Raw genomic sequence first — 26,731 nt, forward strand, 5'->3', positions numbered from 1 at the left:
ATCCTTCACCACAGTTTTGTAAAAAAAAATTATTATGTGCTCATGTGAGTTTAATAATTAATTAAAAATTTGTCTAAATACCTTTTTGCACAATGAATTTTTTTTTCTTATAGTAGGGCCTACTCCGAAGAGAGATCTCTTCCATAAATTCTCAAAGGCACAAGGCTTAACCAAGGCCTAAGAGGGGGTGTGGAAATCGTTTTCATCCAACAATAGATGCACCTCAGTTATAACCTCATTATCTCAAGGCAGACCTCGCCATGCTTTGAATCACTGACCACCAGGGAAGCGCCAAACAAGCTCTCTAAGATTAAGGTTGTGAGGATGTTGATCGCCTAAATGTTAACAGTGATGTCCGAGTAGTCGTTGCCAATGGGCCAAGCCGTCACCAAAGTTGATCTCAATCCAGGTTCAATTCGATGAAAGGGTGTCGAAGTGTGTAAAGATTAGTGTTTTTTTTTTTTGAGAGTTTTTTAGAGTATTGAGAGCAAAAGAGGTAGAGAAATGTGGATTGGGATCAGAGGTTATTGCAGGACTGTGTTTTTAGGTTTTGACCATTTTTTTTATTAACTGTTAAATTATTAAGCCTATTTGTAATATTTTTTTAATTTAATTAGACTTGTGTGACTCATTTATGTGTCATATCAGCACATAACAAAATTGTTGACAAAATTGTGACGAGATGACTACATTGATTTGAGACACTTACTTGCAGGACTACATTGATTAATTATGAATTCCAAGAACCATTTGGATGTCGGAAGTCAATATCAATGACCATTTGTGAGAAAATGACTTATGGAAACCATTTATGTGCTACATCAACACTTAACATAATTTTAACAGAATTGTGACGGAACGACCACATTGATTTGCGACACCTATTTTCAAAAACTACATTGATTGATTTTCAATTTCAAGGATCATCTTGATGGTGATGGTCAATTTCAGGGATCATTTGTGGTAAAAATCCTTTAAAAAATGACATGAGTGGATGAGTGCAGGCATGCTCTCATCTCATGCATCCAAGTAAGAAGCTCGACTTCACGTTCACTCCATGACTCTGGGCAAGTGGTGGTACACAGGCCACCATCTCAATATCTTTTTTCGAGTACTCAGTTCTGTTTTATTTCAGGGTCGTTTACAACTGTTTCTTCAAAAAAAAAAAAAAAACATTTACTTTTAGAAATACTTTCATATCCAAACCCAAAATGACGTTGTATTCAACATGATTTTTGTAAAGCTCAAACTTGTCTGCACATTCTCACTTCACAATGGCATGAAGCCACTGAGAGCAGTGACGTCCCTCACGTGGACCAGCAGCGACATCGTCACTCTTCTGTCTTCTCCTAATTTTCTTCAAAATTTCAAGTCTTAAGCAGACGTCGTCAATCTCTAATCTCACCTGTCACCCGTCAAATATCATATTGAGAATCATTATTAAAACAAGTATTCGTTCAGTATGAGCAAACAAAAGGAACAATGAAAAGAGAAAAATAGTTCTACTTCCAAGCCATCGAAACCACGATAAAATGCAGTCAAGTCTGTTGATGCACAAAATGAATGAGGACTTTCGTACAACAGAAAGTGTTAAGTTTGTGACCTTCGCTAGATTGCTCCGGTCACTAATGTGGATAAATAAGTAAATGGATAGAGACAGGGAAGCAAACACAAGATGTACATGGTTCACCCAGATTGGCTACGTCCACGGAGTAGAGGAGTTCTCATTAATTGTGAAGGGTTTACACAAGTACATAGGTTCAAGCTCTCCTTTAGTGAGTACTAGTGAATGATTTAGTACAAATGACATTAGGAAATATTGTGAGAGAATGATCTCTATTTATAGAAGAGAGTTTCTAGTTTCATTCTGACATTGACACGTGTCGTGTTATGATTGGCTTCTGATGTTGACACGTCTCGCGCTATGATTGGCTTTTGATGTCAACACGTGTCGCGTTGTGATTGGCCTCCTGGTTGGAGGGAAACTCTTCTGGGTCCTTGACGGTATAACGTTGACCAGTGCTCAGTAGTTTCAGATTTGGTCAAGTATGGTACAAACAGTGCTCCCCTAAGTTCCTGAATGAGGGAAGCTCCTCGATTGGGGACTTGCAAGATCCAAGCCATTGAGTAATCACGAAACTTCTAAGTACCGAAGTGTGGTATCATTTTTACTTGCCTTATCTGTCTCATATGTAGATGCGGTATCTTCTTTGGAAGTACTTTTCCTCTATCCAGAGGTGGTATCTTTAACCGATGAAGATGCACAAGGTAATGTATCAATTTCACTTGAAGCTTACTTGTAGTTTCAAGCTTGGTCAAGTGCGATACAAACCCTACAGTAGGAGTCCCCAAAGTCCCCGAGCTAGGAGATTTGCCAAAGGAGGTAACAGACAAGGTAAGCAATCAGACTTCCAAGCAAGCAACCTGGATCGGAGGTTCGACTTCGACTTCCGGTTGATTGTTCTCCTTCTCCTTGTGTCGTAAATAGCAACAAGGATAAGGAGAAGCAAATGGAGAAGAGATGATATGAGATACTTTTGCTTTTGAAGAAGTAACTTTCCACAGGCTTATTCTTGAACTGGGCTGGAGGGTTTTCTGGTTTTCTCTAGAGTATAAAGCCGACTCAAGAATTTGAAGGTCAAAAAAAGTCCATCAAATCTAGAGTACGTTCGTCCCTGATGATATGAGATACTTTTACTGTTGACAAAGTAGTGGATGTATCGACACGTGTTCTGTTACGTTTATCTCCACATGCTTCCTTGTATCCTTCTCACTTGCCCTATCTGTTCCTCAAGCAGATGGGGTATCTTTTCTGGAAGCATAAGATGTTGACGATGAGTACTCAAGAGTAATGTCAGGTAAGTAATCAGGCAAGGGGTTCCAGGCAATCAGTTCCTGACTGGAAGCTTGATTCCAAGTGCTGACTGATTGGTCTCTTTCTCCTTGTCTTGCAGGTAAAAACAAGGCCAAAGGAAAAGATGGGTAAAAAGCATGATATAGGATACTCTTGCTTTTAACCCTGATGAAATGAGATACTCTTACTCTGGTGTAGCTTATTTGCAGATGTATTATCGGGAGGAAAAAAAGCTGAGTATTTCGAGAGACTGTGCTGAGAGTGCCCTCTCGGATATGAAGAAAAGTTGAGCATTTTTTTTTATTTGCAAGTCTACCTGATTATGGAGGATGAAGGTCGACATATATAGGAGTCTCTCTAACAACAAGTAGTAGTGCTATTCCTTTACCCTTCTTGGTCATAGTAATGTAGTGGGAGCTGTAAGCTTCACGTGTTTTAACTTTGTCAGAGCACTTTGAAAAAGTGGTATGTGGTATTTGGAAAGCTGATGTAGCGTGTGAAGATTGCAAATAAGCTTTATCCAAGGAAATCTGGCTCTCGAAGTTCAGAGAGCGATGCCTCTTTAGTTTTCGAACAAGCAATCTTGTTAGGGATATGGCTCTCGAGATTTAGAGAATGGTGCCTCTTCGATTTTTGAGAAAGCAATCCTGTTAGGAGTCTGACTCTTAAGATTCGGATAGCAGTGTCTCTTCGATTTTTGAGAAACTAATCCTGTTGGAAGTCTGGCTCTTGAGATTCGGAGGGCGGTGCCTCTTAAATTTTTGAGAAAGCAATCCTGTTAGAAGTCCGACTCTTGAGATTCGGAGGGTCTTTTCGATTTTTGAGAAAGTAATCTTGTTGGGAGTCTGGCTCTCGAGATTTGAAGGGCGGTGCCTTTTTTATTTTTGAGCACGTAATCCTGTTGGGAGTCTGGCTCTCGAGATTCGGAGAGCAGTGCCTCTTCGATTTTTAAGCATGTAATCTTGTTGGGAGTGTTTTCTCGAATATGAGTAAAGGTTGGGCATTTTTGCCAGTCTGCCTTACCACGGAGCACAGAGGTTGACACACATTGGGATTTTCTAGTTATCAAGCAGTGGTGCTGTTCCTTTACCCTTGTGGGTAATAGTAAGGTAGCTGGACCTTCGAAATTTATGTGTCTAAACTTTGTTAGAGATATTTGGCAAAGTTATCTATGGTACCTGAAGAGGTGATGTTGCGTGTGGAAAGTGGTGCCTCTTTGATTTTTGAACCAACGGTCATGTTGCCCTTTCTTTTATAAGGGCACCAATTGTGTGCAAGAAGTACATTCAGAGAGTTATTGCTTGTAGGAATTTTCCCTTTACTTCAGAGATTTATTGCACCTTATTTCTCCTTCATCATTTCTGAGAATGTCTGGCCTATCTGACCGTCGTTTTGACTTGAACTTTGGTAAAGAGGTAGCCACGCCTTCTCAAGACAGCATATGGTGCCCATCCTTCTTATCCCATACTGGTCTTCTTACTGTTGGGGACTCTGTGATAAAGAATGATATGATCGCTGCGGTGGTGGCCGGGAACCTTCTCACTCCCAAAGATAACATACTACTTTCCAAACGGTTTGATGAGTTAGCTATTAAAGATTCTCTGGTTCTCAGTGTTAAGTGTGCAGGTTCTGTGTCTAATATAGCCCAACGCCTATTTGCTCGAACCCGCCAAGTTGAATCATTGGCGGCTGAAATGATAAGTACAGGAGATCAGAGGGCTTAAGCATGAGAATAAACAGTTGCACAGACTCGCACATGAGTATGCTACAAATATGAAGAGGAAGCTCGACCAGCTGCAGGAATCTGATGGTCAGATTTTACTTGATCATCAGAGGTTTGTGGGTTTGTTCCAAAGGCATTTATTGCCTTCGTCTTATGGGGATGTACCGCGTAATGAAGCTCCAAATGATCAACCTTTGGTGCCTCCTCCTTCTGGGGTTCTGCCTAGTATTGAGGCTCTGAATAATCACCCTCTGGTGCCTCTTCTTTCTGGGGCTCTGCCGACTGCTGAGACTTCTCTTGAGCAACCTTTGTGAATGCTCCCTCTTGTTTGTTTATTTTGATTCATGTATGTGTACATATTTGTAACTTATCGGAGATATCAATAAACAAGCTTTGCTTCATTTCAACATATTGTGTTAAATACACCAAGGCCTTCTTCACTAAGTTCTTTGAATTTTTCCTTTTGTTGAAGCTTGTATGTTGATGCTTTATGAGTGAAGCATGTAGGTAGAGGTAGTGCTTGAAAAATCCCTTAATTTCCCGAGTGAGGAAAACTTCTCGTTTGGAGACTTGAAAAATCCAAGTCACTGAGTGGTCGTGAGACTTTCGAGTATCAAAGTGCAGTAGCCTATGGTAGGAGCCCCCCAAGTCTCCGATCGAGAGAGTTGACGAATGAGGCATTTCCTTTCTAAGTGGTAGCCCAAAATTCCTTTTTCCTATATATTTGTTATGAAATTTGTTAGGCCCAAAGAAGAGGAGGCCTAGGCAATTTTTTTTTCAAATTTTTTTTTTCCGAATTTTTTTTTCAAATTTTTGAATTTTCGAATTTTTGAATTTTTGTATTTCCGAAGAAAATATATATATATATATATATATTTTAAAGCTTTGTAGGTGAAGCTTTGGTGTTGAAGCTTTGCAGGTGAAGCTTTGAGATTGAAGCTTTGTTGGGTACTATGAATTGATTTTGCTTCACACTATCTTGATTAAGATAGTGTGAAGCTTTGTTGGGTACTGTGAATTGATTTTGCTTCACACTATCTTGATCAAGATAGTGTGAAGCTTTTATAGGTGAAGCCTTTGTGTTGAAGCTTAGTAGGTGAAGCTTTTGTGGGTGAAGCTTTTGTGGTGGGTGAAGCTTTTGTTGGTGAAGCTTTTATGGGTGAAGCTTTTGTAGGTGAAGCTTTTGTGGTGGGTGAAACTTTTGTGGGTGAATCTTTTATGGGTGAAGCTTTTGTAGGTGAAGCTTTTGTGGTGGGTGAAGCTTTTGTTGGTGAAGCTTTTATGGAAGAAGTTTTTGTAGGTGAAGCTTTTGTGATGGGTGAAGCTTTTGTGGGTGAAGCTTTTGTTGGTGAAGCTTTTGTTGGTGAAGCTTTTATGGGTGAAGCTTTTGTAGGTGGAGCTATTGTGGGTGAAGCTTTTGTAGGTGAAGCTTTGGAGTTGAAGCTTTGTAGGTGAAGCTTTGGAGTTGAAGCTTTTGTTGGGTACCATGAATTGATTTTGCTTCACACTATCTTGATTAAGATAATGTGAAGCTTTTGAGAATTTGTAGTTGTCCTCCATTGATGAAGCTTTTGTTGGTGAAGCCTTTGTGGTGAAGCTTTGTTGGGTACCACGAATTGATTTTGCTTCACACTATCTTGATCAAGATAGTGTGAAGCTTTTGAGAATTTGTAGTTGTCCTCCATTGATGAAGCTTTGTTGAATTTCCCTTTTATTTTTTTTTGGGAAACTAGAAATTTGAAAATGTGGGAGAGACAACATATACAAATTTTGCTTCCACACTGTTGAGCAAGAGATTGTGATGCAAACCACACCTTGTAGTAGTCGAAGGTTTGGATGAATCATATAAATTGAATTTGCTTCAAACAGTCTTGAATTTGCTTTGAAGGTTTGAGAATTGTAGTTGCCCTCCATTGATGAAGCTTTTGTTGGCACCATAAATTGGTTTTGCTTCACACTGTCTTGATCAAGAGTGTGAAGCTTTTGAGAATTGTGGTTAAACTCCTTTGATGAAGGTTTTGTTGGCACTATAAATTGGTTTTGCTTCACATTGTCTTGATCAATAGTGTGTGAAGCTTTTGAGAATTGTGATTGCCCTCCATTGATGAAGCTCTTGTTGGCACCATAAATTGGTTTTGCTTCACACTGTCTTGATCAAGAGTGTGTGAAGCTTTTGAGAATTGTGGTTGAACTCCATTGATGAAGCTCTTGTTGGCACCATAAATTGGTTTTGCTTCACACTGTCTTGATCGAGAGTGCGTGAAGCTTTCTACGAGTTGTAGTGTTTGCATTGTTACAGAACGGAAATGTTTGAAGCAGATGCAAGAGGGCTAAATAGCTTGATCTTCGTATGCCATGCACTGAAGTTGTTGTTGGCTTGCAATAAGACTTTGTTGGTGACTATAACTCTTGTTGGGCATAAGTGCTCTCCTAGTTGAGTTGTCAAGCTTAAGGGTTTTTGATTATTTGTGATTGCTAGGAGTTCACATGTACAAGTTGTACCACTCGTCTTCTGGTAGGTGGAATGAATGATGAGTTGCTTTCATCACTTGGTTAGTGGTATGAAGGTGAGTTCCTTCATCACCTTTCATCACATTTCATCACCTAGTTGGTGGCACGAGGATGAGTTCCTTCTTCCCCTGGTTGGTGGCATGAATGGCAGGTTGCCAAATGATATTAGAGTACGGGTTGTACATTTCATCACCTGGTTGGTGGCTTGAAAATGAGTTCCTTCTTCATATTTCATCACCTGGTTGGTGAGAATAAGGGCAAGGTGTTTAGGCACATTGTAGCAAGTGTCGAATGACATAAAGTATGTTGAACCCTTTCAAAGCACAGTTGGCCTATGTATGAATGTGTTGGAATGTATGATTGAACGAATATACTTTGAAGCTGTTCGTTTATTTGTATAGTCTTGTTGACATATACTTAGACTTTGTTTCATGTTGGAAGCATTCATGTTGAAGCTTTGAACCCAAGTGTTTCATTGCTAGGAATGTAAGAGGATTAAGACTGAGTTGTCTAAATCACCTCTTTATTGAATTCATGCCAAATAGTCTTCGTTACATAGGATGTCGAACGGTTGAAGCTTAACACTTGTACAATGTGAGTTTACTTGTAATAGTACTTCAAGTGATCAGTGTTCCATGGATGGCCAAGGGTCTTGCCATTAGAGCTTCTAAGCTTGTAGGAGCCAGGGTGACTACTTCAAACGGTACATCCCAATTTGGACTAAGTGTTCCTTTACTCAGAACTCTATCGCAGAGTAATCTTTTCTTCAATACCCAGTCCCCCACTCTGAAAGAACGAGGTTTGACCCTTGAGTCATAAGAGTTAGAGATGCGCTGCTTGTAGGCGACATTCCTCAAGTGAGCCTGGTTTCTGTGTTCCTTGACTAGATCTAAGTTGAGGGTAAGTTGTTTGTCATTTTCATTTTGCACATAGTTCTGAACTCGGAACGTTGCTTGCTCAAGCTCAACTGGGACAACTGCCTCTGTACCAAAGGCAAGTGAAAATATGGTTTCTCCTGTTAATGTCCGATACGAAGTGTTGTATGGCCAAAGAACTTGGGGTACAAATTCTGGCCAACAACCTTTAGCCTTGTCCAAGCTGGTTTTCAAAGTTCGCTTGATTATTTAGTTGATGGCTTTAACTTGACCATTAGACTGGGGATGAGCTGGGGAGGCAAAACATAAGTTGATGTTGAACTTAGAGCAGAACATCCTGAACTTATTGTTGTCAAACTATCGCCCGTTATCAGTGACTATCGCATTGGGAATGCCGAATATGGAAAGGATGTTCTTCCATACGAAGTTTTCTATTTTTTCCTCAGTAATGGTTGCCAAGGGTTATACTTCGGCCCACTTTGTGAAGTAGTTAACTGCAACGATTGCATAGCAAACCTTGCCCTTCCCTGCAGGCATTGGGTCATCAAATCAAGTCCCCATTGGGTGAAGGGCCAAGGGCTGATCATAGGAGTGAGCGGCTTGGGAGGGGAGTAAGGAATAGCTGCGTAGCGTTGACACTTATCACATGAGCAAGATATTCTGATGGCATCTTGGTGGAGTGTTAGCCAGTAATATCCTTGGCGAAAAGCCTTGTGTACTAGGGATCGAGATCCAGCATGATCTCTGCAGACTCCTTCATGTATTTCCCGAAGGACAGTTTCCGCCCCTACGAGCATAAGGCATCTTAGGTTTGGTAGGTTAAAACCCTGCTTGTAGAGTTGGTCATTAATGATCAAGTAACGGGTAGCCTTGTATCGAATCTGCTTAGCTTGGACTTTGTCATTTGGAAGGGTGCCATGAGCAAGGAATCTATAAATTGGGGTAATCCAACAATCCCCCTGTTGTAAGTTGCACACTTCCGCAGCCATGGTGTTTGGTGCTACCAACAATTCAACCTGAATTTTTCTCCCAATCTTGTCTTCCACCGCTGAGGCGAGGCGAGCCAAAGCATCTACATGACTGTTTGCCGCTCAAGGGATTTGGGTGATCTCGTAGTGGAAGTGCTTAAGCAACAATTATGTTTATGCCAGATATGCTGTCATGGAGCTATCCTTAGCGTCAAAGTTGTTGGTGACCTGGTTAACCACTAATTGGGAGTCACTGAAGATATCAATTCGCTTAACCCTAAGGTGTTTGGCCAAACGTAAGCCTGCTAGGAGGGCTTCATATTCGGCCTCATTGTTCGACGCCTTGAATTTGAAACAAAGAACATACTCTATCGCCACTTTGTCAGGGGTCATAAGGACTAGTCCTGCTCCACAACCCTGTTGGTTGGACGAGCCATCAACATATAGACTCCATGTTGGGGTTGTTGGTTCTATTTTATGTGCAATTGAGGGTAATGAAACCACTTCTTTAGGCGTAGAAACAATGTCAACATGATATGTGAAGTCGGCGATGAAGTCTGCAATTGCTTGGCCCTTCTCAGCTGGCTTTTGTTGGTAGGAGATGTCAAACTCACCCAATGCTATCGCCCATTTGATCATTCGCCCGGAAGTGTCAGGACTTTGGAGTATCTATCGAAGAGGATGATTGGTAAGCACGATGATGGAGTGTGCTTGGAAGTAAGGGTGAAGTTTTCGGGCAGACATGACCAATGCTAGAGCTAATTTCTCAATATTGGAGTATCGTGTCTTCGCATCTTGTAAGGCATTGCTAGCGTACTAGACAGACCGTTCGACATTACCATCATTTCGAATGAGAATGAAACTTACTGCTGAAACCGATACCGACAGATAGATAATGAGAGTGTTACCAACCTCAGGTTTAGAGAGCAAATGGGCTTTACTCATGTAGTCTTTGAGGTTCTTGAATGCCTCAGCACATTCATCAATCTATGTAATGTACTTCTTACTTCCCTTAAGTGTTTTGAAGAAAAGAGCACATCTATCTGTGGCCTTAGAGATGAACCTAGTTAAGGCTGCCACCTTGCCAGTAAAGCTTTGGATGTCTTTTGAAGTTACCGGTTCCTTCATGTCGAGGATTGCTTTAATCTTCTCGGGATTAGCCTCAATGCCTTGTTGGCTTATCATGAAGCCTAAGAATTTGCCAAAGCCCACGCCGAAGGCACATTTGTTAGGGTTCAACCTCATTTGATACATCTTCAGAATGGTGAAAGTTTCAGATAGGTTGGTGATGTATTGGTCAGCATGTTTGCTCTTGACTAGCATATCATCAACGTAAACTTCCATGCTCTTCCCAATCTGTTCGGCGAACATTGAATTGACCAGTCTCTGATAAGTTGCTCCTGCATTCTTTAGGCCAAAGGGTATGACTTTATAGCAATACAGCCCCCTGTCAGTAGTGAAGGCTGTGTGTTCTTGGTTCGGAGGGTTCATGAGGATTTGGTTGTATCGTGAGTAAGCATCCATAAAGCTTAAAAGTTCATACCCTACCGTAGAATTTATAAGTCTGTCTATGAGAGGAAGAGGAAAGCTATCCTTCGGGCATCCTTTGTTTAGGTCGATGTAATCAACACACATTCTCCACAAGACCTTTTGAAGCAGGAGACTTTCCTTGGTCGGATTCTTCTTAACAATGACAACATTTGCTACCCACGTTGGATAATTGACTTCGCAGACGAACCCTATGCCTTTGAGTTTTTCAACTTCTGCCTTCATTACCTCGTACCGTTTAGCGTCATAAGATCTTCGCTTTTGTCTCACTGGCTTGGTCTTGGGGTCAATACTTAAGCGATGATAGATAATATCAGGAGAGATGCCTGGCATGTCCTCGTATGACCAGGCGAAGACCTCAGTGTTCTCTTGCAAAAAAAAAGATCAATGCCAACCGAATGGGTTGTGACAAGGTGGTGCCAATCTTCATCATGCGATCCGGATAATCTTTTGAGATAGAGACCTTCTCCAACTCTTCAGTGGGTTGTGCTTGCTGGGTGAAAAAGTCATCTCGAGAATCGTCGAGTTGACTGTTGCCACCGTGAAGATCCAAGTTAGCTTCGTCTAGGCTAGTCTTTATGACTTGGTCATGTATAGAAAGGGTTTCCTTGGGCACAGGCAGGTGTTGTTGCTTGACCGAAGTGTTGTAACATGATCGTGCACTAAGTTAATCTCCTCTGATGTAACCATTGCCATAGGGGGTTTGAAATTTCATCAACAACATATGTGTGGATACCATGGCCTTGAGATCATTGATGCATGTGCGTCCGAATATGACATTGTATGCCGTTGGGCAATCAACCACCAGGAAGTTAGTGGTAATGGTAGTTGTGTAAGGGCTTGTACCAATGGTGAAAGGTAAGTGTATGCTCCGCAAAGGTTGCACGATATCATCGGAGAAGCTTATCAGAGGGGAAATCGAGCGATCGAGCAAGTGTTCAGCTACATTAAGTGCCTTGAAAGCTTCAGCAAACATGATATTGACTGAAGCCCCCGTGTCTACCAGGATTCATCGTACTTTAAAGTTAGCTACGTGAGCTTCCACAATCAGTGTGTTGTTGTAAGGGTAGATGATACCTCTTTCTTCCTCATGGTGGAAACATATTGGATCCCAGTTAGGCTTTTGATACTTACCTCCCTTGATGTCTTCCACGTGAAACACTTGATGGCCAGACCTTAAAGCTCGTTCACTATTTTTCATGGCCCTGTCGGAAGATTTAAATATGGGTGTGCCACCACTTATAGAATATATCACATTCACATGGCGTTGGTTCCGATTACCCCTTGGAGGGTGAATGAGGAATTGATCAATTTTTCCTTCACGTGCCAAAGCTTCAATATGATCACGAAAGGTGATACACTTCTCGCCGTCATGGCCGTTATGCTCGTGGTAGCAGCAAAACGTGCCCGTGTTCTTCGTGGGCTTGTAATCCGGGTGCCTCAGCTTTGGCTTCGGTATCAGGTATGCTATACTGGGGTAAATGGCCACGCATGTGGCGTTCAAGGTGTGTATGCCTCATACCTCGGGGTATGGGCTGTCCTGACACATGCTTGACCCACTGTGTTGACTACCTGGGGTCGGGGATTATCATGGCGATACCCTTGGTTATCGTGGTAGTGTCCCTTACTCCTTTTACTAAAATGAGACTGGTGAGGATGGAAATTTTTCCTTTTGCCCTGAGATTGATATGGAAATCTTCCCTTGTCTTGGTAAAGTATTAAGTAAGGCAGATGAAGGCACCGCTGCCGTTTGGAAGGTCGAGGTCTTCTCATTTGGTTGGATCTGGCTTCCACTCCCTACTTACTGATAAGGGGTGGTTGTGGGGGGTTTCCCTTGATATGTCCTTGCCTCGGCGGAGGCATGGTTGTAAGCCTATGCCATCACCTCAGAGTAAGTCTTCCAAGTGTTGGCATTGATCATGTACTTGAAGAAACAATCATGTAGGCCTACCATGAAGGCCTTGAGGGCGGTCTTGTCATCTGCCTCAGCACAGCGAGAATACTCATGGCTGAAACGACCGGCATACTCTCGTAATTACTCGTCTGGCTTCTGGCGAATAGTGTACAAGTCATCTACAGAATGCAAGCGATCGGTCTGGAAGATGTCTTAAGAGACAAATAGTTTCCCCAGTTCCTCAAATGAGTCTACTATCTCAGGTGGAAGACGGCAATACCAGTTTAGAGCTCCGCCAGAAAGGGTGGAGAGGAAGAGAAGACATCGTTCTTCGTCGGTATGCATTCGATATGCCATGGTGGACTCAAAGAGGTTAAGGTGTTCAATTGGGTCCTCCCTTCCAGTATAGAGTTGTAAACCAAGCTTTTGTTTTGTCTTTGCTTGAAGGGGGTGTCGAGGATCCTCCTTGTAAGAGGGCCAGGCCTAGGTTGGTTCCAATTAGGTATCTCAGCTTGTCGTTCGGCCTTCAACTTGTTTACTTCCTTAAGAAGCCGTAGGACAAGAGGGTCCTGAGTGGAGTCATGTACCACTGGAGCTTTCTTTCGTAAATCTCCATATCCTCTTGGAAGTATGAAGGTTTGATTAAGAGCATGTGATTTTTCCCTGGACTCACCGTACTGACTTCCAAGGTATGTCTGTCGGAACATCTCTGAGTCCCTTATACCTTCGTGTTTCTCTAGGACTTGTTGCCCCTTCCCTAAATTGGTAGCCTGCCAGGGACATGGGAGGGGACCGAGTCTTTCAGAGACCCTTGGGTCATTGATCTTCGAGCTTACATGGATGGGATTGTCTCGACGTTGCTTTAGGAAATCTTAACAGTCGCGAAAGATGGCTTTCGATCCTTCCACTCCTTCTGTAAGTAGGTGTCTTCCTCCACTTCTCCTACTTTGAGTCGAAGCAGCTGGGTTGAGAGAAATCTCATGTTGATCAATGTTTTGATGATTAGCTCGCTCCTCATCAGGAATACTCATGTCGAAGGAAGGCGACCATTCGTGTTGGGGGGCACCCAGATGATGGTTGATGTCCACAGGGGTAACGAGCTCGCGTACGCCTAGTTTCGTGGAGCGTCTCAAAGAGCTTCTCATACTGCTCCTGGAGGACCTCATTCTTCATTGCTATCTTGTTGTTCTGAGCGTCTAACTCATTGACTTTAGCTTAAAGAGCAACCCTCTTTCCTTCCTTCTTTCGTTGCTTTGCACTAGGTGCAAGAGGGGTGTCATTCTGTGTGTTGTGGCTTCCTTCGCTCCCGATGTTGGAAATGGATAACTGGTCAAAAGAGAGTGTATGAATGGTGGAAACCAGCTTGGCAAAGCTGAAAAGAGTGGGAATAAGTGTCGTTCCCATAGACGGTGCCAAGTCTGTTGATGCACAAAATCAGTGAGGACTTTGGTACAACAGAAAGTGTTAAGTTTATGACCTTCGCTAGATTGCTCCGGTCACTAGTGTGGATAAGTATGTAAATGGATAGAGACAGGGAAGCAAACACAAGATGTTTGTGGTTCACCCAGATTGGCTACGTCCATGGAGTAAAGGAGTTCTCATTAATTGTGAAGGGTTTACACAAGTACATAGGTTCAAGCTCTCCTTTAGTGAGTACTAGTGAATGATTTAGTACAAATGACATTAGGAAATATTGTGAGAGATCCCTATTTATATAAGAGAGTTTCTAGTTTCATTCTGACATTGACACATGTCGTGTTATGATTGGCTTCTGATTGGCCTCTTGGTTGGAGGGAAACTCTTCTGGGTCCTTGACGGTATAACGTTGGCCGGTGCTCAGTAGTTTCGGGATTGGTCAAGTATGGTACAAACAAAGTCCATAAACTAATTGACCAACATTGGAGCCATTGCCAAAAATACATTATGGACACTAGGGATTAAGTAGAAAAAATACCAGCAACATATAGAAACAATAGCACGGATTCCTGGATACCAGAAAACTGTGAAGTAAATGCTCCTTTATAAAAAAATTCATTGTTCAAGAGGCTGAGAGGCTGTGCTCGTTTCTAAATACCAAATCAATTTTTGTCTTGAGCATCTTCCACGGATAAAAACCAGATAGTAAAGTTGTAAAGTTTCCATGAGTCGATGTTTGCAGAAGAAGGATCCCCAATGACTTGGCTAATAACTACAACTCATAGCTAATAACCACCACCCGTATCTTTTCAAGATTTTCCACATCCAGTCAAACTTCAGATTAGACTATTCAACTGATGTCTTTTTCGTTTCTTGATTGCCATGGATTATTCCATCTCTTTGTACTACCTTGCTTTTGATAAACCCTTGTTGCTTGCTTGACTGGTTTCAGTCTCCGTTTTCCTTTAACACAACTACCTTGCTTCTTCAAAACTCTCTTAAGCTTTGGATCTTCTACAAATTCGTTAGAGAGTTCTGAGTAGTAACTAGTAAGTGCTCTGCTTGACCTAGCTATTTATAGAGACTAAATCCTAGATGGCTAGAAAATGAGGCTCTGCACAGTACTAGGCAGTCCTTAATGTCCATGCCAATCTCTACAGTCTTAGCCAGCTGGTAAGAGCGATGTCATGCCGATCATACAAGGGCCATTGGGATGGGTATGGCCTGGTTGTAGAGCCCCTAATATATGTCATGGGCGCGCCGGAGATCCCATGACACCATGGTCCGCCCAGAAAGTCTATGATCCATTAGTGGCTAAAATGCCCATTATCATAGGGCAGACTATGTCTTATTCCTTTAAGGTAATTTGTGGTCTACTCATGACATCAAAGGTTAAACCGTCATATTGAACACATTGTCCACGTGTCATTCTCATAATAGATGTGGTTAATTTATGTCTCTGCAAATGCATCCACGTTTGCTTATGTTTATGTAGGAAATAAAAGGAGATGTACTGTCTAATTGAATATGACTTTTCTTCCAAGACAATATAGGTTTTCAAGTCATTAAAGGAAAATATTTCCTTTTATTTCCTCAGAAGGATATAGTATATGGTATAAATAGGAGACACTTCTTGCTTGATTTCGCGTGAGGCTGGTAGAGGACTATCTCATCCCTTTAGAACTCCTTGGGCTTGAAGCATCCAATCGTTGAGTTGATCGTTCTGCACGGTAGGATGGACAAATGCTCAACGAGCATTTTTGGTCATGGGCCCGCCTTCGTCTTTTGGACTGGCAAAGTGGGAAAGTCCACTGTCATGGCATGTCTAGGCAGAGTGCCGACATGCTGTCTGCAGGGCGCATGGGCGCAGTGATTGGTGTGCTAAGGTGAGCACGGAACTCGAAGAATGATGCAGAGTTATTAAGAGTGATGACTTCGTGACTCCAAGTATAAAAAGTGGCCCATATGGCTCTAAGTGCTTCGAAGGATCTGCGTACATGTAGATGATTATTGGGTCTAGTGCGCATGAAGTTTGATGGCCTGCCCCCAGCCTGTGTGCTGGCATGGGGGTCTTCTGATGTGGTTATCCCAAATATTAGAGGAAACATATCAAGGTGGTGAACCGTTGAGTCTGTACTTATTAATAATCATGCTCTACTTCTCAAGTTTTGCACCTTGTTTTGGCTTAATTGTGTTGATTGTTGATCATCTTTCCTTTACTTCGCATATACGTCCCTCGATTGGTTTGTGACTTAGCCTCATAAATTGCAAGGCTGGAGAAGAGTCGAGCGAGCAGTCATAGTGGTGATACAATGGTCAGGGAGGACAGTCATGCACTATTTACTTAATCTTCACGTCAGCAAGTTGTGGTCCCTATGGTAGGACGATTCTGACAGGTGAGAAGGACTTGGATGGTAGCAGGATGGTCAGTATCTATGTTTGCGAAATCTTCAACACCTTAAGGAAGATCTGAGGAGGCAACTGTCGGTGTAGCATTGCCCCAAAGGTGTCACATCAAGTAGGAAGGAAGGCTCTGTGCGAGTTACTGAAAATAGAATAGTTTCAAGGACATTAAAGGGTTTTTTTTTGTTAAAAGATGACTTTTGTCATGTGAAGAGTGAAAAATCCAAATGTGAAAGTTAGTACAAAGTCCAAATTCAACTGGTCTATTTAGTAAAACTCTTAACAAACTTTTTCATCTAAGCCATTCCATGTTCGTGATCTCATTTGTGTTGAGGGTTAAGGGTTTGTTTCCAACAGTGAGTAATACAACCTTTATACATTAGATTGGTAAAGTAAGAAAAAACATAGTATCTTCTAAATTTAATCTTGATTGTTCATTCCTCGTACTACTAAGTAATCTAAACTATTGAAGAAAAATTACTCTCTCTCCCTCGCAAAACGAAGTATGGTGGTTTCTTAATGGATATATTTGTTGTTGGGTTTGTGCTCCACATCGCACATCTCATCAATTAGCGAGCCCATCGTAGGAAAAATGGATCTCCTGAACATAACATGGAAGCTAGACTTGTCCGAGTCTAAGCATGTCATTCGACAAGCCACGAACTTTACCGTCTGTAAGACATCGTGGATGGCGGGGAATGATCAATATCACCAATACTAACAATATTATCAACGTATAGCCTCTTAGTACTGCGGTCTAGTGGTATTCCTCTGTACATGTAAGTGAGATGTTTTAGGTTCGATTCTCACCAAATGTGAATTTGAACAACATTATTGATATCTCATTGTGATGCTAAGCTCATCTCTTCCTTAGTGTAAGTATTCTGACATATATCCACTTAGTACTACGGTCTAGTGTTATTCCTCTTTACTTATAACTGAGATGTCTTAGGTCCGATTATTGTCAAAGACGAATTTGAACCGCATTATTACTAGCTCATTATGAGGCTAAGGTCACCCCCTCCTCCTTAGTATAAGTAATATCGTTTGTTCAATAAAAAAATAACTACAACTACATCATCGCAATACAATATTCACACCATTTCAAAATTAACGATATCATAGCATTATTATATGAAAACAATATTGCGACTTTATGTGCTATTCGCCATGGAGTAATTTAGACATTTCAACCTATCAAGAGTACATAAAAATTTTGGGCGGCATCTATATTTCCATTTTGACTAAATACTTTTGAAATTGGCCAACTTCTTTTTTCCTTTAGGTAATGCTAGGGAGATTATGATTTAAACCATACGATGTGTTTGTCGACGATTCGGTTCTTACTTACAATGATTTTGTATTAAATCAATAAAAAGTTACAATATTAACATTACAAATCTACCACTACAACTGACACTCACTACAGCTGACACTCACTTTAACTGACACACCCTTTCTCATTTTTTTACATTTTGAATAGGTCAATACAGATTCAAACACTGTGTTACAGCAACGCAGTGTTTGTTTCCTGATTTTGTTTTTACACTTAGATTCAGACGCTACATTGCAGTGTCTATTTCCTGATTTTGTTTTTTACACTTAGATTCAGATGCTATATTGCAATGTCCATTTCTTAGTTCCGTTTTTTCATCACTCACATGCCACCTACATTGTGCGACTCTTATTTTTATGTTTGGATTCAGACACTGCGATGCAATGTCTGTTTCCTTATTCTGTTTTTTACATTTGAATTCACACACTACAATGCAGTGTCCATTTCATGCTTCTTCTTTTTCTTTTTTTTTTTTTTTTTTTTTTTTTTACATTTTGTTCCATTCTTTCTCCTTCCCCCGCTTTTCTCTTGTGGTTGGCAATTGAAGTACTTACGTTGCTAAAACTATGCAAATCATAAGCAAAAAATTCAAGGCCTGTTTAGTATTCTATTCCAAAATTTTAACTCAAAATTGGTGATTGTTTTTAAATTCATAATTTCTTAAGTACAACCCTTCCAATCCAAAAACTTGTTTGTTATGGAACTTTGGAATTCTAAAAAAAAAATATATATATTTCAATCCCTAAACACTCTTTCTCACATGCATAAACACAAATAGTTGGTGGGCACACATTCTAAGTTACAAGCAAGCAACAATAATAGATCAAGCTTCCCAACCTCGAAAAATTTAACCCTTCAAACTCTTCCCCAATCAGCCCTCATACCTGCAGTTGCCCCAATCTTCAAAGATATCATTTGCAAAACGTGCAATAAACCAAGTTACCGAAGCTCTAGAGGCTGTCTCCGTAAAAGAGTTCAAATATGTGGCGCATCAACACAGCGCAGGCTGTAACACCAACATTTTTCGAAAAATTCAGATAACCAAAGGAGCAATGCTGGTTGAATTACAGAGGAAACTAGCACAAAGAACCAACTTCACGTGCATAAAAGAGGTTTTTTGGGAGAAAAGAGAGGTTTTTTTTGGTAAAGAAGAGAGAGGTTATTTTGGAGAGAATATCATGAACCTTTTTATGATTTAATGGGGCAAAAAAAGTATTTTAAAATTATTTGGATGGGCTTGAAGTCCATGTGACATTTCTCATTGACTTATGCCTAATTAACAAAAATATTGTTGGCATGAGTTGAATATTCTCCTACAAAAATGGCTTAGAGCCATCTTTTACAAAAAGTTGAAATGTTGCTTGAGCCATCTTTCACAAAAAAAAAAAAAAAAAAAAGAAAGAAAATTGTTAAAGCAACTTGGGGTTTGTTAATTAGGTTCATTGAACAATTGGGTTCATTGAAATTATACATAGGTTTATTAACTCTTCTACTACTTTTATTTAGTGTATGAAAAGTAAATGAGGGGTATTTTTATTTAATTCATGTATTTTTTTTTTTCGAAAGATAGAATTATCTTGATCAATTAAATATGAATGGAAACATTTGCATCTTCTGCTAAGATATTAAACAGAAATTCTGGTCCTAATTCATCTCAGCCACAACTCCTGCCATGCTTATGAACGTACACTGCCACCATATGGGATGCACGATTACATTGACAAGAAGTGAAGATAAACTTCACCGACTAGAAATAAGGCATCATAGCCCAAATATCAACCAAATAAACCTCCATTGACACTTCCACTTGAATCTCTTTATTGAGCATTTGAATCAGCCCCTTCGGATTGGTTTCCACCTCTAGCGCCACCTCTGACTCCGAAATTTCCTATATATTTTGTACATTTGAGGATGAATAATATCAGAAAATTAAACTCGCAAATTAGCCCAAATTAGCAAATATTTCATTGATTAGCTCCAAAATAAAAATTGGCCATTGGTATATGGTTCATTAGTAAAGTTTTTATTGACTTTTTTATTAAATTTCTTTATTACTTAAGTATTGATTAATATTCTTGGAAACTTTAATGAAAAGGGTTTGGGCTAAGTTTAACTTAACTAAAAACCATCATAAACTATTATTTAACTAAAAGAGCTTCATATATAATCATAAGGACAAAACTAACTTATATCAGACCCTACAAACATTAAGAGAGATGGGCTGAATAAAAAACCCAACACGCAATAATATTTCTTTCCAGCCACGCCCTTGACAGAAACTTCATTATGTCAGCCCAATTCCGTTAGAAACAAACTTTTCTTTATTTACAAGTATGCCACTACCTCGTTAAAGCCTAAACATCATATTAAAATGAAAATTTTAAAAGTTTCCATCAATTCTCAATCCGGCCGTCCCTGATTGTAGCACTAAATCTATTATCATCAATGTTGCTTATTACTCATGTATCCAATAGGACTGCATCTAATAATCTAGCAACATGAATAAAATCAAAATTAATCAACAAAAAAAAAAAATTGCACATGAAATTAAAATTACATGGTAGCAATATTCCATTAAATTATTTTTATTTCAACAAATCAATTGTTTTACAAGTCGCCATGTTATGTTTTTTACAAGTCACCTTGTTATTTTTTATACAAATCAATTTGGAAACCTTATTATTTTCTTTCTCATTCTCCAATGTTGCACGATGATTTTGAATTGTTTATTTTTAGGTTATCATTTAAAGTCATCTCTACAAAAGTTTAAATGCATTCAAAAGTTTTTGCTCATGTAACGATTATTCAATAATTCTTTCAAACACTAAAATTATGACAATATTATTCTAAAATGGTTGCCACTTCGTACTACGGAGTTGTAATTATTTAAACTTTCATCTCATTCTATCAATGTAAGGCCCCCCATCTCCCAGGGATGAGGATCTTGTAAGCCTTATATGTATATTCTCATCTCTACCTAGCACGAGACCTTTTGGGAACTCACTGACTTTGGGTTCCATTGGAACTTCGAAGTTAAGCGAGTTCGGACTAGAGAATTCCCAAGATAGGTGACCCATTGGGAAGTTCTTGTGTGAGTTCCCAGAAACAAAACCATGAGGGTGTGGTCGAGGCCCAAAGCGGACAATATCATGCTACGGCGGAGTCTAGTCCGGGATGTAATGGGGGCCCGGGCCGGGATGTGATAATTTGGGATCAGAGCTAATCCTTGGTCGGATGTGTGCTAACGAAGATATCGGGCCCCTAATGGGGGGTGGATTGTAAGATCTCACATCGCCCAAGGGTGAGGATTCTGTAAGCCTTATATGTATATTCTCATCTCTACCTAGCACGAGTCCTTTTGGGAGCTCACTGGCTTCGGGTTCTATCGAAACTCCGAAGTTAAGTGAGTTCGCGCGAGAGCAATCCCATGATAGGTGACCCACTGGGAAGTTTTAGTGTGAGTTCCCATAAACAAAATCGTGAGGTCATGGTCGGGGCCCAAAGTGGACAATATCGTGCTACGGTGGAGTCGAGCCCGAGATGTGGTAGGGCCTGGGCGGGGATGTGACAATTAAATTCATCAAAGTACTAAAGATAAATAAATTTACTTACATTCGCCCAGTCTGCCACCTGACTAGCACCTAGCGTCTTTCAGAACCATGAGAAATAGTGTGTGTTTTCTTCAGTGTATAATTTTGCAATAGTTCCAGCAATAGGGTACACTATTTTTGTTCAAATCCAGAATTTGTGTGAGTTATTTTTCATAAATAGTGTGAGTTATTTTGGATCACTTTAAAAAATAGTGTAGGTTATTATTCTGTAGTTTCAAAAATAGTGTGGTTGTAGTTCTAGAAATAGTGTGAGTTATTTTGGTTCAATTTCAGAAATAGTGTGGGTTATATAATGTTGTAGTTCAAGAAATAATGTGGGTTGTTTTGGTTTATTTTCAAAAATAATATGGGTTATTTGTTTTAGTTGAAGAAATAGTAGTTCACTTTCAGGAATAGTGTAGGTTCTTTGGTTCACTTTTAGAAATAGTGTGAGTTATTATATTGTAGATCCAGAAATAGTATGGGTTATTATACTATAGTTTCATAAATAATATGGGTTATTTTGGTTTACTTTCATAAATAATGAGTTATTATATTGTAGTTTCAGAAATCATGTGAGTTATTTTTGTTACGTGCATAAATATTGGGTTATTATACTATAGTTCTAGAAATGATGTGTGTTATTTTGGTTCACTTTCAGAAATAATGTAAGTTATGTTGTTGTAGTTTAAGAAATAATGGTTATTCTAAGTTATTTTGCTATAATATAAGTAATATTGTTTATTTTGCTCCTTTACATAATGAGTTATTTTGGTTCAATTTTATAAATAATGTGAGTCTTTTGTTTTGTTCTATAAATAGTATGAGTTATTTTAGTTCACTTAGCTGTAGTTTAAAAAATAATTTGAGTTATTTTGGTTCACTTTCAGAAATAGTGTTGATTATTTTACTATAATTTCACAAATAGTGTTTATTTTGTTACCTTCAGACATAATGTGAATTATTTTAGTTCATTTCATAAATAGTGTGAGTTTACTTGTTATAGTTCAAAAAATAGTTGTTGTAGTTCATAAAATAGTGTCTTAACTATTTTCATTGTTACAAATGGAACAAATGAAAAATGTTAGGGTGAAGAGTTTCGCTAATTGATATTGTTGCAAAATATCACTGTCAAGTTCTTCAAAAGGGAAAAGTTAATGAAAATCTTCTTGTTCTCTACCATTACATGAAACCATGTGAGCAATCTAAAGAAACAAATTATGCCTAAAGATAAATGATGACACAGAAATAGAATGGTAATAAGCACAAACATCTCTGGTGCCTTGAATGGATTGTGAAGACCATGTTTTGGGCACTTGGACAAGCTCTCCACAAATGGCTGCAATAGCAATCCAGCAATCCAAAAACATTAGTTACGGTGCACATACACTGACATTGAAGAAATCACATTTTAAGCTAATTACTATGTTGCATTAGAAAGGGAAATCAAAATAGGACATGATGAAAGGAGAGTAGGCACTTCGAAAAGTGCCTATAGTATTTAACCAAGATGGGTGCTCAGTTGGTATATATGCACTCTACAAAGGAAATGGAAGATTTGAAGGAAAAAAAAAAACAAAAATTGTACTTGTATTATACAATCTGCAAGCATACCTTAATTCCTATTTCATCAACTTCGCAAACTCTAATGAATGGCTCCCCATTTAAAGGATTCCATCTATTCGCGTTCTTCCATTTACCCTGCACTGAAAAAATACAACATTTCTTTTTCATAGATTTCAATACTTGATTTTTTTCCCAAGTCATTTTTACGAGAGGTCCATACACCACTGTATGAAAAGATAACATAGAAAATACTATGAAAAAAGTTGATGTAAGGAAATAAACTTAACGAATCAGGTTATAATCGTTCAAGATTTTAGTCTCTAGTTACAACTCCAAAACGAATTATTGTTCTGAGTGCAGAGCACTTTTCATGGGAACCAATTTCCACTGGCAAATGACCCATGATTTTGAAATTTCGTCAATGGAGCGGTGAACAACGACGATGATTTTCTACAAAAATTCTTCTCAAATTGATTAGGATTTGAAAATCGACTCTCAAAGCCTTGAACTTGCTCCTATAACATTGGTTAAAATCGATGGTTCCTATAGTTTACATAAACACATATACTAAAATACCCAGATATGACGTGTTACAATCACAAAGGCAGCATAAGTAATAAAAAGCATTGTTACCTTCATACATGTAACAAGTGTGTCTCCCTTTTTCTTTCCGGTCGCTTTGTCAAAATAGCTTCACACGAGGCTTTTTTGTTTTAGGATCCTATAAATTCCATTGAATAAGGAGCTTATTAGGTGGGAAGAATGAGCGCAGATATTTATTAATTAAACCACAAAGTGGATCTTTGACAAGGAACACAAAGTGTAAAACTTAGTTTCATAATGCGATAACAAGACCACTTTCCAATATAATTTGACAATAACTCTTAAAAGGAAAAGTCTAAGAATTTGGTTGTACAGACACTGGACTTAAAAAAAAAAATCTTTATGCAGAAAATGCTTTAAAGCTATATAACCCCGTAATTTTTTACTCTATGCCTCAGATAAGTACCATGCATCTTTAAAAGTATCCATCCCAAAAAAAAACAATTCAGGGATCGGGGTAAAGTTCTTCACTTCTGTTAAGTATACTTTTGGTTTGATTATGCCGTTGCCAAGTTTCTGTCATAGTTTTATATATAATTCTATTTAACGGTTCGGTTCATCAACTACCAATCACCGTCAAAAACTATATGCATACTAGCTAGTATATATTCATATTTCTGATTAAATGTGCGCATATATATATATGTGTGTGTGTGTATGTGTGGATTCATTAAAATGAAATCTCAAAATTCTTTAAAATTCTCTTCTGTTGGCTTTCAATGCCATTTCCATGTTCATCATCTTCTCAAGACCAATGCCATTTCCATGTTCATCATCTTCTCAAGACCTCTAATAGGTGCTCAAGATAAACATACTTTTAAGTCCATAAAACGAATAATCACAAATTAGTCAAACCCATAGAAAAATTAGTCACAGTGATCCCCAATAAATCACAAGTTACATAATGAAATTACATCAAATGAACAATCACAATGGAAGACGAAATCCTAATTCTGCAATTCCACCAAACATTGAAACCCTATAATTCACAATTTTATATGCACCAAACCCTAAAATAGAAGACCATATCCTAATTCCTAAATTCCACAAAACACGAAAACCCTAAAACACAAATCAAACATCACATAAATTATAGAATCCATAATTTTATACCTGCTTATACTTCTTTTATCGCATTTCGTTCACCGTCTCGATGATGAACTCGGTGGAGAAGATGTTCGTAAGCTTGGTGCCGTAGCCTTTGCGTCCACCGATGGCCTTCTTCACCGTATCATCATAGTTGCTACTAGTCAGGAGGTGTCCGAAGATCAACTGCAAGACGTAGACCCTCTCCTCTTCGTGAATCTCGACGGGAAACTCCAGTGGTGTTGTAGACGCTAATGCGGTGCTGTTCGACGTCAATGGGCAGAGACAATGAGGAAGATGAAGTTCTTTGCAAGGCTTATAGATGGGTGTCGGAAGATAGTGTGAGAGGGAGTTCTCAAACAAGTGAAGGTGTTTGGACTCATGTGTCCAAAAAATACTTAGAGTTCTACGAAGGCACCACTCCATTGAATACCCGAAACCACGAGAGTTGTTCCTCAAGATGGAAGAAACATCTTCAACCAAGTTCGAACAAATGGCATCAAACACTGTTAGCAGCCGTAAGTAGACATGAAAACGGCGCTAATTACTATGACAAAGTAAGTGTTTTCACAATTTATTTTAAATATTTAATTATATTACATTTAATTTCATAAATTAATTTTCTTTGATTTTTGTAATTATATTACATTTAATTTCATAAATTAATTTCCTTTAACTTTTGTAATTATATTTTCTAGGTACTTCAAGCGGATGAATTGTATATGGAGGGCAGCTCGAAACCCTTTTAGATTCATGGTTGTTGGGAAATTTGTAAAGGATGAGTATTATTTGAAGATCTGATGCGATGAAAGTTAAGCACTCAAATTAAACCCTCTTGTTGTCAAATTGTAGTATAAATGCAAGTAGGGATCGTTCTAAACCGGGGATTAGGAGGGCTTGCTAAAACCTCTAAACTAACTCAAAGACATAAAAACAAAGTTAAAAACGTTTGAATAGACTCAAAGGACTCAAAACAGATTCTAAAGACGCAAAACAACTTAAATACACTCAAAATTGCCTAAAAACATTTATTGGGCAGATTTGACTCTAACACAACTTTGGATGAATTTAGTGTTTTGGTTTGAATCAAAACACTCAAAAACACAAAAAAAACCGAAACTCAACACTTTGAAACAAGAAAGTAAAATGGGGATTTTGGTTTTGATGAATTTGAAATAAACAAGCAAGTTATAAAACTAGGCAGATTATAAAATGAATTTGAGAAATAAAATGATGGATGGATTAGTTAGAGGTCCGTTCTTCACACATGACACACTTGTACATGAATCGATTTCCAATTGCTTTTCAATAAACTATGATACTCAACACCCCAGATTAACCGTGATGCACAAATTAACCCTCAGATTTTCCTTTACTCATTGAGTTGGATGAATGCATGCAACAACCTAAATCATTCTCTAAAAGTCCCCTATATGAATGCATAATAGAGATACAATCAGAGATCATTACGTGCAATGAAAATCATAAGTGTTGACGAGACAATTATAACTATGAATGCATGATACATTTGCCAAGAATTCAATTAACACGATTGTGATAAACAACCTTCACTACTCATGAATATAAACTTGTAACAATTAGGTGAAACTCATTTATATTCTAGCATCTAATTCATGCATGAAAACTAAGTATGCATCCTTAATAAACATACAAGAATCAGTTATGAATAAAATAGATAATTGAATTGCAATCACAACTTATCAAATCACAATTGGAAGAAATCAATTCAAATCTCAAGCATGTTCATGGCTTCAAACTTCCCCCTAACTAAATAGGGGTTTAGCCACTCATAATTGCAACAAAATTAGAAAATAACAAAGTAGACATTGAAAGCAAGAACGGAGTACACCTAAAACGCTCAAAAGTTCCAAGCTTGAAACGCCAAGGACCTTTGTTTTCACCACCTTGTTGTAGCACAAGTGTCTATGATCTGTATGGATATATGGATGGAATGGATTTGCACGGCTAAGAGATGAAAGTGTATGGATTGGTGAGATGTAGTATGGCTAGATGAATGGATGGAGGTCACGGCAAGGAAATTGTGTTTGTGAATGAAGTTGTGAGATGTGAAAATGTAGTGTCTTTGGATGGAGATCGAATCCAAATTATGGTGAAGGGTGGATGTATTTATAGGCTAGGGAGAGGAGTGTATGGAGTTGTAATGAGTGGATGTAATGGGTGTAGTGGGTGAGTGTTGTGGTAATGAGTGGATGTAATGGGTGTAGTGGATGAGTGGATGTAATGGGTGTAGTGGATGAGTGTTTGGTAATGAGTGGATGTAATGGGTGTAGTGGGTGGATGTAATGGGTGTAGTGGATGAGTGTTTGGTAATGAGTG

General features: G+C 39.0%; 1 long non-coding RNA gene across 1 annotated transcript; it reads right to left on the minus strand.

Annotated features, from left to right (window-relative positions):
* Window positions 1–22,254: 22,254 nt before the first annotated feature.
* Window positions 22,255–24,634, minus strand: LOC103411696 (uncharacterized). Its single transcript, XR_525603.4, has 4 exons — window positions 24,401–24,634; window positions 23,318–23,405; window positions 22,733–22,824; window positions 22,255–22,457 (listed from the first exon to the last, which is right to left on the minus strand). It is a non-coding gene; the product is annotated as an uncharacterized lncRNA (long non-coding RNA).
* Between the last annotated feature and the right edge of the window lie 2,097 nt (window positions 24,635–26,731).

This window comes from Malus domestica, chromosome 09, assembly GCF_042453785.1.
Source record: "Malus domestica chromosome 09, GDT2T_hap1".
Lineage (NCBI taxonomy): Eukaryota > Viridiplantae > Streptophyta > Magnoliopsida > Rosales > Rosaceae > Malus > Malus domestica.